Source organism: Morone saxatilis, unplaced genomic scaffold, assembly GCF_004916995.1.
Source record: "Morone saxatilis isolate NCDOM2014 unplaced genomic scaffold, NCSU_SB_2.0 Contig5, whole genome shotgun sequence".
In the NCBI taxonomy this organism is placed as follows: Eukaryota; Metazoa; Chordata; class Actinopteri; family Moronidae; genus Morone; species Morone saxatilis.
The window spans coordinates 3,566,013-3,581,645 of record NW_023340095.1 but is presented as its reverse complement, the minus strand read 5'-3'; the positions used below and the strand labels follow the sequence as shown (position 1 = coordinate 3,581,645).

At 38.5% G+C, this 15,633-nt stretch overlaps 1 protein-coding gene across 1 annotated transcript in view; it reads left to right on the top strand.

Annotated features, from left to right (window-relative positions):
• LOC118339039 (inactive dipeptidyl peptidase 10-like) overlaps positions 1 to 15,633 on the top strand; it is an 88,865-nt gene that overhangs the window by 28,563 nt on the left and 44,669 nt on the right. The gene's annotated exons all lie outside the window — the stretch shown is intronic.

The window sequence follows — 15,633 nt, the reverse complement described above, 5'->3', positions numbered from 1 at the left end:
CAGTGGGCTCGGTTTGCCACTGGTGGGAAAAAGCTCAGATCCTTTTCTTAAGTAAAAGCACAAAAGTACTACTACTCATGCAGAGTAATAAGCTAGCATATTATAATAAAAAAAAAAACAGAATGACTGACAGCTTCCAGTATGAGGAGATCAACATGAGGAGTTGTTTTGTGCCTTAAACAAACAAACACAAAAAATGAGTGCAAAATGTTCAATTACCCAAGGATTCCTCTCATAGTGCAAAATCCGCTATCAGCTCCAGCAACATAGCCAAAGCTACGGATAGTGCAAACTACTGTTGGTAGATAGATAGATTCTTTATTGTCCTTTTCAGGAAGTTTGTTGCCACAGTCTGTACATACACGTATACATACAACATTACCACAGAGGACATTTGAACACAGCACGGACATCTGAACACAACACAGGTAATTACACATAACGGCTATCGGGGAGTTTTGTTGAGTAATGCCTTGCAGGAGGGACAAAACTTCTGCCATAGCGAGCTTGTTGATGGATAGTTTTGCACAGAACCTGGTGAGGAAGAAACTCTCGTTTTAAGGTAAGACAGCTGACACTGTTAGGGGCCGATCACACAGAGACGCCCCGCAACAGGCGTGGCCGCTTCCAAAACGCCTTGGCAAAGAGCGGCTGGTGCGCCTGTGGAGCGGAGCTGCAGGCACAACTGGGCGATCACATATTATCACATAGAAAAGTGGATTCAAGAAGACCTATTTACTGGCATAGTAAACGGCATTAACACTGTAAAAAATAAAGTAAGACAAACTGAACCTTTTAAATTTTGCTTTTGAGTTTCAGTTTTAAGTTCCTTAAACTCCACTTCAAGTTGTAGTAACTTATAATTTCATATTGTGGCCACTAAGAATCCTTCCTTCTGTTAATTCAGCTCCAAATTTTTGTAACTTACTATTTCACATTGTAACAACTTTGAATTATAGTAGTTATATATATATGTATTAATAATTAATATCATTCCTGTCACTCACATCTTGCATTTACTTGGTTGTAAGAAATGGCACCCCTGGGTTATAAAGACAAACCCCTGCTTAAAAAAATTGTCAGGATTGAATAAACATCTACACCACAGTCCTCCAGTGCTTGATCAAATTTGACGAGGGCCCAGGTTAGGGGGCGATTAAAATTCCATTGTGGCCCCTGTGCAACTGGCAGGTCACATTCATTCACTAATAGAGAAGCGGGGTAAGCTTGAACCATAATTACCAGCTTTCCATCAGAAAAGAGTAGATGCAAAATGAGATATGCAAATTGCACCCTCCACTCTGGAAGGGATCAACTGTAAGGATTAGTGACAAGGCGATTAATCAGAACTGATTTGCATATTTTGCATGAAGCGTTAGGCTTACAATTTGGAACAATATGGCCAATAGCTACAAACCCAGTTTATTTTTAACACAAGTTTATATTGAAGGAAGAATTTAATAGAAATTTTTTAAAGCTTTAATAATGAAAAAATAAAGAATGTGTAAAATTACAATTACCTTACAGGCTTAAGATACAATCATTTGTAATTAGAGGAGATATTTTGAGTATAAATCAGTTTAATTGTTAGAAGAACAAAGAGCTTTAATCAGAGAAAGAGAAAACAAAAGAGCTGTAATATCGCCATCGCCCACCACCAGACTCCAGAGACAAAAAAACACTATCTTCACCTTGCAGATCATTGCAACATCATCACATAATTCAACGTGAACAGAGACAAAATAAAACTCACCAAGACCATCTTTGTTAGTCTTTCTAACAATTAATTTGGTTAAAATAAATCCTTAATTCACGACGCGGATGAGAACAGCAGTTTCAGTTGCTCTACCTAGCCTCTACAAAGCAGACCGGCTTGTAAACAAACCACAGAGAAGCTGTGATAGCAACACTGCTCAGGACACCATGACTCCACTATATCTTTACAAAGCTAAAGGTTGTTTGGTGCTATATTAATTTAGTTTAGTTAATATCTCATATGACCTTAATTCACCTTTTAAAACTGTGATTTTACTGACTCTTTCCATTATGTGATGGAAAGAGTCAGTCCTGTGTTTAAGACTCAAGGCTTAAGTTGGACTCAATCCAAAACAAAGCAGCTCGGGCTTCTACATTACATTAGTATATCGATTTCACTACAGTGGAATGCTACCCATTCTTTACTGTATGTATTTATGTAACTGTTGCTTTGCTGTCCACCTGGCAGCACGGTGTGAAACAACAGCCTTGAGCTTGACACCTCTGTGATTAAGAGTAATAACAGGAGTTCCTCCAAGAAAAATAAATTACTTTTCTAATAGGTTCATCTCTGGTGCACTGAATGAAATAAAACATTCATTAATGTTTTTTGCCCATTTCCAGCACCTTGGCAGAGATGTTACAGTGAGACAGAGTTACTTGTTTTTTTTACATTTAATAGTTTTGGTTCAGATGTTACAATATGTTTTGTTATATTTCTAACAAGTTATGAAGAAATAAGAGTGCAAAATGTTCTGGATTTGTGACCACAAAATAGTTTCCTTGTGCTTCAACTGCTCTACCAAAGATATAGAAATATAATGTCCATATACAGTATCTTTATTGTTCGTGTGCACATCCAAATCCACAGTGTATGTATGAAATTACAACACAATGTGGAAAACACTTGACCATGGGAAGAAACAGAGGAGTGGTACAGTGTGTCCAAGATAAAGAGACAGACTATCTTTGGCAGGCTCAGCTGATGGAGGAGAGGAGGCAGATAATCACCTGGAAGGCAGGAGGCTCGATCAGGCTCACAGGCCTCAGGTAGTGGGACATCAGTCAGGAGCAGGGACAGATCACTGCCTCTTTTTTGGTTGCGTCTTATGATGGTACATCTGTTTTTGTCTACCATAAAACACAAATATAAAGAAAAACGTCAGTGGCTTTTGTAAATAGAATTTCTTCTCACATTTCAAACGTACGTGGTTCAGATGAAAGCGAGGTGTTTAAAGAAAGAGACAGGCATTATTTTATATTTTTAGTACTGTTAAGAAATCACATAAAAAGACCTAACAATGTCTTTTCTCTCAATACTTTTTGACTACCCTGTCTGGCTGTGGCATAATTCCTGCTGAAGATGTAACTTTTAAAACTGGCCTCAAATATATATGATTTTATTTTTAGAAAAGGTGTGCTGAGCACTGTGGTTTTTAAGAAATGTTACTCAAACAGGAGTACACTGTGCATTACACATCTGGTGCTGTATTTACAGCAGCAGGACAGTGTATGAGGGTTGTGAGCTTATGGGGATGCACAGAAACTGGGCCAGTCTCACACAGACTTTAAACGTCACCTGTGACATCACTGTAAATGTGTGAGTGCAGGAAGGTGTGTGGGCACCTGACACTGTGAGATATGAGACCCGGACAAAGATATTCTGTAGACAGTGTGTGAAGTGTGAAGTTGATATTTCAGAGTAGATGCAGCATAATAAAGTGGAGTGATGTACACTTAAAATAAGGTCTGTTGTACCAAAAACCTAAATCGAAGTCACCGTCATAAGACAAACAAATACACACACAGTGGTGGTGAACAACATGTGTACTTTGCTGCTGCCTCCTACCTGTTTGGTTTGCTGCTATTTTTTTCAATGCACAATTCTACTGACATTAAACTACACAACGTTGTGTATCATTGGTTTTTCCCTTGAGCAAAGTCTATAAAGTTGTGTTCTGCAAAGTATGCAAAAAGGGCTCAAACCAGACACCAGACACTTGCTGATTTCATAGTGGGACAGACCCGTGGGTGTATTAATGGAGGTGGATATGGCAGTGGCACTCAACCTTGCTGCCAATTTCTCCCAGTGGCCAACAGCTATATTGCAACAAAAAAAATCCCCTGCGGCCCAAAATACATTTTCCCATAGAGCGCCATTATAAAAGAGACATCTGTAAAACTGCTGATAGGACACCTCAACCTCCAAGCAAGGTCCGTTATTACTCTATGTATTGTGAATTTTTACTCCATGAAAGTTTCCTATTTGTATCCCAGAGACCAGAGAAATGATTTTAAAATGCACAACATCCCAATCTAAATTTTATGGGTTGAGTGTCATATGCACGATGCTGAACAACACAGAAACCTTATGCTCTGAGAGTGTGGTATCGACCCAGCCAACATCTGTATTTGGGATCCATGTTGGTATTAAGTGGGATGAAATATGGCCCCATGTCAATTGTCCACTTTTGCTTTAGGTATGATTACACTGGGTGTTAGGTGGGACCCAACTAGACATTTGGCAACCCAGATGGGGCCCATTTGTGTTGCTTAGGCTCTCATTTCCAATAAGTGACCCAACTAGGACTCGCATAGAGAGCCCACATGGGTTCGCCCATCCATGAACAGCCCTGTGAGTACATATGGGACATTTGAACTGGGCCATTGACTCAGAATGAACTGAAGTGTGTGTGTGTTCATGGTGAAGAAGGAATATGTCACCCAGTGCAACAGGGTGTTTTTAATGGTTTTTGGACAACTATAGAGCTCCATGGCACAGAGATATAAGATATAGCAGGCTCTGGATACACACACAGACCTACCATTAGATAATATAAATACCTGTTTAGGGGCTTTCCCTGTTTAAACGCAATGCATATTGGGACACATTCCAGCTGAAAATAAGTTTACAATTTAAAGTTGTTGTGTTAACGAATCTCTAACTCTAACTAATGTTGACAGTTCAGCTATGAATATGCACAGTTGAGCTTCTCTGATGACACCTGTGACATGTGTGACATGTTCATGATGTCTTTGTAATTACGATGTTTCAGTACTGTCTGTACGGACGCTGCTGACAGCAGTGAAAATCGCTGACAACAGTATGTTACTTATGAATAAGGCTTAGCCAGAGATACAAAGGAGGGCAAAATGTGCTGAATGTTTAATCCCTCCAGAGCATCACAGGAGATGGACAAAAGCCTCCTGGTTGTGAAACAAGGGGTGAAACACAGCGACAGAACATAATCTTACAGGGCATGCTCTTAGCCTTGAGTTGTAATTTAATAGGTAGAGTCAATATTAAAAAAATATATATAATAATAATCTGCTAGTAGTCTTTAAAGGCATGTTTGCTTACATAGTATTTGCCACATGTCATAGTAATAAAGGTGACACCTTTATTGATGCGTGATTGTTTCTACACAATGGGGCTGTTTGAACACATCACATGCAAGAATTATATTTATGCCTTCCCATCAGGGACAGAGGCAGGTTTGAGCTGGGTCAAGATAATTTGGGGAGGCAGTTCTCAATGAACCAGGAAAAGATCGCATAGGAAGCATGTAAGAGATCACTGAAGGACATTGTGGTTGCATAAAACACACTTCAGTGCTGTGCATATTGATTTGAGTGAGCTTGAATAAACCAGGTTTAGACCATTTTATCAACAGTGGCAGTAATCTGGTTCTTTATATCCACTTTATTACAGACTGTCATACAGTATTAAGGACACACCTAGTGAAATCAGATTGGTCTTTACATATCTGAAATCAATATAACTAAGTAGCTGTCACAACACATCTTATACTATATGAAATGTGCATGTATCACTGAAAGTTTTTTTTGTGTATATCATTTTATTTAGATAAGAAAGTCAAATTGACATTTAAAGCCTATGTGAAACAGCTGTTGCCAGTCAGCCAATACAAACACTACTTCAGCGCTCTCCTTGAACTAATGCTCCACTTTTTTCTTAATTCCAGGAAGTAATTTACTACATAAGAACATGTGTCAGTGTGCAGCTTTGTCTGCTAAATATTATGTTCATATAACACTAATCTCAAGTTGTAAATCCAGTTTGTAGGATACGTAATGCTGCCCTGATTATTTTTTTTAGTCAACAGAGTAATGGATAAAAATATGTACAATGACCAAATGTTCATTGTGAATATATTTCATGACTTTTCTTCCAATACCTGCTCCTGGCATCTAAAACATGATTAGCACTTGTAAGAGTAGGTTTAAGCAACTCAAAGCACTTGTTTATGGTCTGAGAATCACCATGGTTTTGGTCTTTGCTGACATGAAATATGAGAATGTATATATATATATATTTCTTTAAATCTTCAACCAAGACCAGAAGATTTCCTTTAACTTAAAAGCAGCCATTATCAATATTTATGTGTGTTAAATGTGTTAAAGGACTGTGAAAACAATGTGACAGTGTGAAATGGGTTGCTGGTCGTGATGACACTACAAAGAAATATCACCTGAATCTGCAGCTCCCCTCGGCTTTATGGAGCTTTATAGTGAGTTTCAGCTCATTGCTTAACTTGCTTTGGTTCACTCTTGGCGCTCATTTTCAGTAGGCAGCTGTTTTCAGTGAAAAGGCTCTACAAATCTAATGTGCACTACCTGCTCTGCACCAAACAACAGACAGACACAGTTAGAGACTGGCTGGTGAACATAGTGGAGCATTTAGTAGCTAAAGAGCCATATTTCCCTCAGGAATTGGTGGAGACCAAAAACAGAGCTAAAAGGAAGTGAAGTATTAGACTTCATTCAGCAGGTGGCCAGAAACACGACTCCAAATGAATGCCAATGCTGCTTTGTAACTGCTGGATGTGTAAATAAGCAGCTGTTTGCTAACAAGTTCACCATATCAACTAAAAAAGTGATGATATGTCACTGCTGTGTTTACAAGTTGTTTCTGCAGCTCCCAAGTGGCCAGCAACGCAGTTATTGCAGGTTTTATTAAATGATTCCTGTATATGTAACAACAAATGAGATGCAAGACATGAACCCTGGCCTCTGGTGTTAAAGTCTGGTGTGCTTTGTACATATGAGCCATTTGATTTGTCCTTCTGGCATGTGACGAATTCTGGATTGGCAAAAATGTTGCCACTGAAATGATGGCAGTATGGCGTAGTGCTACATTTAGGCTACTACATTATACTGTATTGTTAAATAGCTGTTTTCCAAAGCCATTTCTGCCTCCAATAGGATATATGTCTTCATTCTAAAGAATGTATGACTCACAAGTATGCAGATGCCATAAATTCAGAACACATCAACAAGTACAGTGTGCACCAGTCATTACAACACAACTAGCCTGCTTTTAAATAACACATCTCTCTATTCCACCTTGCTTCTTACTTCTTCTGGCTTGATTGGAAATCTGTATTCTTTTGTTGTTTCTTACATTGTTGTCACCATTTAATGGGCATGAGATCAGATAATTATTATTATAGAAATGTGAATCCTTTTGTCAGTCTGATGCGAAAACATATTCACACAATGCACAAAAATGGCTGTCAGGGACATGAGGTCATGTGGAGTAATTGTGTATTACAGGAGTTTGCGTAGTATCTGGTGTGTTTTGTTTAATTTAACCTTTTTTTTCATTAGATGTACTTTTTTGCAATGTTTGCTCTTTAAAATATTTTTTTCAGACCTGAAGCAGAGCTTTAATGTGGGTTTGTTGTAATCCCAGGCTTTGATCTATGAATTGTACCATGAAATCTGTGCTTGCAGTTAATCGTAACCTGTAATGAATGATGAAAAGAATAACAAAGGACCTGGATCTGCTCTAAAATGAGTAAACGAGTCTCCTCCTAATCATACACTTTGATCCCATGCAGGCTTTGAACTGAGAAGTTGTTCTATATACCACAGTCTTTGTTCTTGGGGTTCATAAGATATTCTGGTTATAGCTGGTTATAGCTGGTTATATGGATCTGGACAAGAGAAAAGGAGCCTCTTGTTACAAGGTTTTGGAGAAAGCTCTTTTAGCTCTTTTCGCCTATCTGTAGGATTACATCTGTACCTGGGAGTGATTAAGCTTGATAAAAGCTCCTAATCTCTAGGATTCTTGTTTGTCACTGCTGACAACAGCCTTGTGTTTTTAAGTCTTGTAGACATCTTGTAATGTTCTTGTCAGTGCAAATCCTCACAGCCTAGTGACTTTTCTCATGCATTTTATTAGTCTTTATGTCACATAATGACATCTTGGTGGACTTGTGGTTTCAGCCATGTGTAACTGCATTTGAATCTGGTTGGGGACATTTGTTACATGTTCTCTCTCTCTTAATAAGCACACTTTGTGATCCTTTTTCACTGAAGCTGAAAAAACATTTAAAAAGAAAAGAAAATAGCATATTAGCTTTAAGCTACAGACATGTGTGGGTTTGAAGTTGACTGATTTCTCACTGGTTCTGAGTGACAGCCTCCGTTGTTTTGCATGTCAAGGCAAGTAAATGGATTGCATGCTTGCATTCGTTCTGTATTTTTCCACAATATCGGTAGAAGATTTGTTTGTTTCTGGCTGTCAATGCAAAATTTTAAAAGCCATTTTCCCACAGCTTTGTCTTGAGAGAGTTCTGAATAATGCAGATGAAGTAAAAACTCTTAAAAATATTTTTTTCATACATACACCTCAAACCTCAATTGCTGATGAAAGAACAAATGAACTAAGTGGTGGGTGCGAGTGGGAAGTCACATACCTAATTCAAAAACAAAGAGAAAAGGGAAAAGAGAAGACAGAAACTATGTGCACTGTCTCAGTTGATCCCACCTGGTGTTTTAGAAAAAGATCCAAATGTCCCACTGATGTATAATTTTATGGTGGGAAAACAGCACCTGTGTCCTGAAACAGCATATCTGAGTCTGTTTGAATGGTGGCTGCTGCAGTGAATGGTGATACCGACTATTATATATCAACATTTCTCCAATCATGCCAACAAAATCCAAGCGGTACATCTTTGTGATTTTGCTGTTATAGTATAACACCTGCGTTCCTTTCTGTGTCTCTAAAAGCCTCTGGATGCTGTTGGACATGTTTAATGTACTCTGACTGTAAATATATGCAGAATATTACGAAGCATATAAACAAAGGGAGTAGGGAGAGCAACACAGTCAACACAGCAGATGAAATTCAAAATCACACGGCAATAAAACACAGAGCTACCGTATGTGGGTTTGAGCAATGTGACAAAATATACTGCGAGATGATAGAAATGTATCTGTCAGAAATTATTCACACAGAGGTTTCCATCCCTTTAATGTCTGTGGATGTATTAGGCCGCTGCGGGCAATGTTGCAACTGAGTGAGCAGGACAGCCTTATTTGAATGTGGGATTTAGAGGATTTTGCATCAATATGATGGAGTACCATGAATTGTCTGACATTTTAACATGTTTAGCTAAAAACTGTGAATCAATATTGTCTTATATAATTGCATAAATGATATGAAACATGGATTTATCCATTATATACACCCCCTAGAGCTTTGACACTTTGACTGTTCACAGACTGTTGAAAAAGATAAGGCATAGAATCTGTGATTTAAGCCACAAGTTACTGAAAGTAAATTATTTTTAAGTTTGAGTTGGCCCTTACAGAAAATCTCAGCTTGGGTAAACAGTAAAAAACCTAGGTTTAGATGAGATGAAATCATCAAGAGGCTCTTTTCATTAGTTTATAATCACCTGAAAATAAGAACTGTTGTGTTTTTCTTACCTTACAAATAAACCGTTTTTATCCACAGAGGGAGTGGGTCATATTCAGAGCCTGCCACGTTGAACCGCCAGGTTTCTACAGCAGCCCAGGATGTACAAACCAAACAATGAACGTAGTTTGTCCTACACTGTGGTCCCGGGACCAACAGGGGTCCTTCAGTGGGTTGTTTCAGAATCCTTTCAAATTGGGGGTCTGTGGCCTAATGTTCACCAACTGTTGTTTGGGAACCCCTGTCCTACACCCTTGGAACCGGTGGGTGAGACGAGGGCATTGCAGCCAGCAACTACACTCCTAGATAGCATCCTTCTAGATCCTACAGGCTGGACCTTTAAGGACAGTTATGAGAAATTTGTAAAAGTCTGGTCATTGTTGATTTCTTAGACAGCAGGGACATCACTAAAACTTTATCCAACTGGGCAAAAACATGAGCCGATTAGTGGAGGTTGTGCCAGAGGAGGAGTCAGTTAGCGCTTAATTTGGAGGTAAGACATTTAAAGTTGGTAAAAGTCTCTCGTTATACAGACCAACTGAGTGTGCAAAACAAGATATGTCAGTCTGTAAACTGTCAGGGATGTTTAGAACAGAAACACAGCTTTATAGTTCGCCTTTGAAAATTGGGCTAACCAGGTTTGTTTACGACATGTCTGATCGTCTGAATGCTTGTGTTTCTTGGCCCTATGGGTCTGTTTCTAGTGATGTTGCCGCGTTCTGAGATCTCAGCAGTTACTTTATTGAGACACAATGTGATCATAACCATATTGGCTGGAGCTACAAAAATAAAACCCCAGTTGTAATAAACCATAGTTTATTTTTTTAAAGATTGCAGCCAATTAGTGATTTTTTTCATGTAAAACAAAATGCCAGCCATGTCAAAATTGGTCTTGTCTGAGATATCCTATTTAATTAGAGTTAGAGAAAACAATCTTTGGAGTGTTTTTTTCTTTGTTTTTTCCGGTCCGTAGAGTTTTTTTCCTTTGTTCTAGTTTTGACCGAGTCAAAAGCAAGGGGTGAAGCAGTTTCAGCCTTTTGAAGTTTGAAATGTTGATCTTGGAGTATAACCCAGAACCTTAGAGTGAAGATGAAATATTTCTTCAAGTTATCCCAGAGCTCGACTAATGGTGTGTTTCTGTGCAAAGTGGGCCTGTTATAATGGGAAGCTAGTGCATTGTCACAAACACGAAGGTGCAAAAGTTCAAAGCCAGAAGCTTCATACTTGTATCTAGAGACAACATTACCATGACAACCAGATGGTTTCAGGGCGCTGTACAATGTCAGCTGCACATATCCTATAGTCTAAAGCTTTGTTATTCTTTCGTAGCCATTTGGCACAACATGTTTTCCACTGCACAGATCCATCCTGGGAGCTGCTCGCGGCTATCGATTTTCTCGTTGCTTATAAGTGAGCTGATGCCAGGGGGAGGAGGAGACTCAGTTACACTTCTTCTGTGGTGACACTCCCAAGAGACACTCCTTAAGTGTCTATTTTTTTTTCTCTTTACTCACATGTTGTAGTTTCATGTCATATAATATCTCTGGGGAGACTACATACTGTGAAGCCCCTGTCTTTAGTGAGGGTTCTGTTCTTGAAGACATTTTTAATTACAGAAATTACACCATCTGTATGTTAAAAGAGTTATCAATCATCAATCGTGTGCAGTCATTCATCCTGTCCATCCAGTGAAGCAATCCCTTTAGCTAGATGTAAGAAATGGCAATTTTGGCTATTACAGACTGCTGAAGTCTCAAATTAGATTCAGCTGAAATTCAGTTTTTTTTTTTTTTTTTTACACACATAGGGTACTGTGAATTTGGTCCGCCATCTTGTACGTAATTTTTACTATTTCCCACAAGCCCGAGAATGTTGGCAACTTGACAGACTGAAGGCAGGAAAGTGACCACGGCTATGAAAATTGACATGTCAATCTTTTTGTGGCTGTAATAAAAGCACACTCAAAGCCAATCCCAAAGGAGAGAGAGGCAAAGATAAGGAAGAGAAGGTAGAGGAACAGTTACAGTATATTTGTTTAACTTTGTTAAAGTGATCAACTAATTTATAATAACAAGTGCTGTAGTATATACTCATTTATAATAGCACATGTACAAGGACATGTTTTACCCTTAATGAGTGATTAAATTAGAGACTGAGCATTGGATTGCAGAAGCTAGCAGCAAGTCCAGACTTGATTTCAGGCGTTTGGCATGACAAATACAACTGACAAAGTGTAAACTTAACTTAATTTATATAACATTTCAAATAAAAGTTATCCAGCCAATGTAGGTGGTAATAAATAAGCTAACTTGCTTGCTAGCTCTGCAACTGGACTGCCCAAAACCAAGGACCCCAGATTACAAGTCTGAGTGAAAATTTTAGACAATTAGGGAAAAACGTCTTGAGACTGGACTTATGATTTACCACAACCATGATGTGAATCACTGGATGAAGTTACCGTAAATAATGAGGAGAAATGGGAAGAAGTGCAGTCAAATATTATAACAATAATTTATACAGCACATTTAAAAGCAACAGGTATTTAGCCTGGATTTAAAAGTGGCCATAGATGTGGAAGATCTGACAGTTCACCTTTGGATTTTAAATGATTAGAGGATCTAAAGGGTATGGATTTAGAATATGGGTTGAGGAGATCGGAGATAAAGGCGGGTGCCAATCCATGCAAAGCTTTACAAACAAATAAAATAATCTTAAAATTAATAAATCATGTGACGTTTAATATTAAGGTAACCACTAACGAGGATAGTAACTAAAAGAAAGTTAACATTCGGGTTAGGTCAGCTGATTCTACCTTGTAATAGCCAGTCTTCTCGCTGATGGTCTTGTGTGTTTATGTAGGTCATATAGAGGCATCATTACTCAATTGAGATGGTTTCATAACCAGTTCAACTACTCCTTGTAGTTGGTTTAAGCATGCAGATGTTAAAAGATAAAATTCTGCAAGGAATTCAAAAGGTTTTGGATTTAATAAAATGCAATCAAACCCTAAGCCTGGTTGTCATATTGTCAGGGGTGGTCAATATGTGCTCTCAAAGATCAGCCTTGTAATATTAATAACTTTTTCTTATATTGGCACTCATACTTTTGGTTTTGAACATTATATTCATCTTCACAGCCACTGTTGTATTTGAGTGTTGAAAATGTCACAACCTTTATTGTTTTATCATCGAGCTGGCAATAAAGGTCACCATACCCATGTGAGCTCTACACTCCATTTAATGGAGTATTGTTGAAAAGTTCATTTGAGGGCTCATCTGTGGAGGATTTTTCTCTTTCATGGCAGAAAATGAGGAAGTTTCAGCTTGTCAGAGTTTGAGAAATGTGTCTGAGCACCTTGGATGATCAGTTTTTTGCACTCTCAGGCACAGTTCTCCACAACACAGAGAGATTTTTGTAATAACGCCGGCAAATTTATATCGAGAACACTCAACCCCTGTGTCAACCACAGTACATTCAGTATGCCCTGAGAAGTTACACTCTGCATAAAGTCGATATGAGTCGCTTGGAGTTCGGTGAATCCACTTCTCTCTAAACAGTAATTTACTTTCGTTATGAACAAGAGTCTTTATTATTGATGTTCCAGCTTATTGTTATGGGCCGCTCATGGGTGCTTAGGCTGGGATCCAAAGCCTTATTGTTGTCTTTGTATAATGTCTTTGTAACTGCCATAAGCCTCATTAACATCTGTTTAGTTTCTTAGATGTGTACTTTAGAGAAAAACATGATAATATACTCTGTTCTCTGTAGAGGTTAGATACCATTTAACTGGACCATAAACCTAAATCATATGTAATATTTCACATTTATAGAAGGTGCAGCATACTCTCAGTAAGTTACTGCAATAACACTTACACCTGCAGTTGGCCTCCTGGTGGCAGCAGAAACAAACAGCACTGTGAGATTAGGATCTTTGAAGCTGATATGGTGAACTTGTTAGCAAACATTCTTGTTCACCTGGCAATCTAATATTCACTCTCATTCAAGCTCTGTTTTGGTCTCCACCATCTCCTGAGAAAATTGTCTGGCTTATCACAAAATAAATATATATATAGCTTATAGCTGCTTTAAGTAATGTCTGCATTTCTAAAGTTGCTGAACCCTACCAACTGAGGTCCTGCAGTGACTTTGCCAAATAGTGCCAAGTGTGATATTGAAGGCCTGTTACCAACAATGGCTAATTCATTATTTTTCTGGGAATGTTATTATATTACAGTTTTCAATTCTCTGACTAATTGTCTCACAGACAGTGGTTAAATAAGGCACTTTGCAGTCACTGCTGAGGTGTTGACATGTCTAAAAATAATAGAATGCATCCACACTCAACCTCAGCTTGACATTTGGATGTATACCTGGTGAACAGTCCCTCTTGCTGAGGAAATGGAAAAAATAAATAATAAAAATGAAATCTAATCTTTGGGTTCAGGTTCATGTCATGCAGTGAGCCCCGTCTGGTTCCTTTTTAGCTAATGCGACCATCCTGCTGCTGGCTTTATATGAACACAGCATGGCAACCACACTAGTCAAACGTGCTCCTCAGCAGAGATACACTTGAATACGAAGCCGTGTGTGAAATAAACCTATTATGTTTAGCCCACCTATGAACCAATGTAGCTTCTCAAACAGTGTCTACAGCCAAACTATTAAAATAACCATTAATAATATCATTACTACAAAGTTTTGTGAACTCTGGGATTTAAGTTTAACCACAATAATGGTCCCTTCTTTGTAGTTTTTAATCCTTGCTATGGTGCTTTTAGTAGCAGGTATCCATAAATCTCATCTTTAAAGAACTTGAGTCAGGCAAGGTGGAAAATAAGTTTGATAAGATGTGCGATAAGTTTTTTTAAGATGTATGGCAGTAACCAAGCCCTACTAGTTATTCAGGAAGTCGAGTCATGTTCTTGCAGATGTGTGCTGGGGAGGCAGCGTCAAGCTGCCAGCAGGCATAACGCACTTGTGAGGAGAAAAGGGAAAAAAAAAAAACATAAAGGCTTAGCCACTGTTGGGTTGGACAGCCTGAAGGAATGGTCCAAAATTAACTCCACCTTGGACAACACCTTCCAAGATGATGTGGAGCACTCATAGCCTCTGGCTCATCCCTCGAGGTGTACCAGGAAGCACGTAAAGCTCTCGTTTGTGCCATTGGGTTGCACAATACTTTTTGCCAGCCAACAGCCTCAGCGAAATGAAAGGGGGTGATAGCTTTTTCTTTGGACTGATTTTCTTTTTGTTTATGCCTGCCTAGCTAGAACAGATTGTATAAGAGCATGCTTACAGGTTTTATCTATTTCTGTGCTTATCTTTGTAAAAGCACAGGTACATAATTCAATAATATGTAGCTCGCACTTTTGTTTTTCCTCTCTAAATGAGATAAGCAGTGATAGCTGCTTGTATTTCTATGTCTGTATTTCCTCTGTGATACTGTCTTTATTTATTCACATTGTTAATATTAAAAGTTATACTCTTTCTTCCTTGCTGATTGACCTGTCTTGTTTAATGGACTCCAAAGATGTCAACTGTCAACATTTATCCTTGGATTTCAACAAAACTAGTACAGAAAAATGCTTCTCCACCTGTGGAAATCCTCATTCTACCAATTTAAATGTCTTAATTTAAATTCTTAATTCTTAATTGCCTGTGCCTATAATTCATTTATATCCAGTTGGTACATGGCTTACTGTACTGTTGGTACATGGCTTACTGTAACAAGCATTTGCCAGGGTCATCAGAGTTAGATCATCTTCTGTCCAAGCTTGAGAGATCACTGATATTGGCTTGCCATTTTTATTTTGGTAATAGCCTCAGTCATTCATCAATCTGTGTTTCCTACCTGACTGAAAAAAGGTCTTTCATTTTATGGTCACAGCCCCTTGGTGCTACAGCATACATCCATACGCTTTTGTGTGTCTAATCTTTGTAGCAACAGTCTGGTGGTGCGTTATTTCTTGTTTCAACATGGCAATGCAACCTGTACAGAGAGCAAGGCCCACAAAGAAAGTATTTTGGTGTGGAAGAGCTTGTCTGATCTGCACAGACAGCCCAGCATCCCTTGGAATTACATTAATACTGGATAATTCTGCAGCTCACCATTAATGTCCAGAGCCAACGTTCAGTGCCAATGCAGGAAG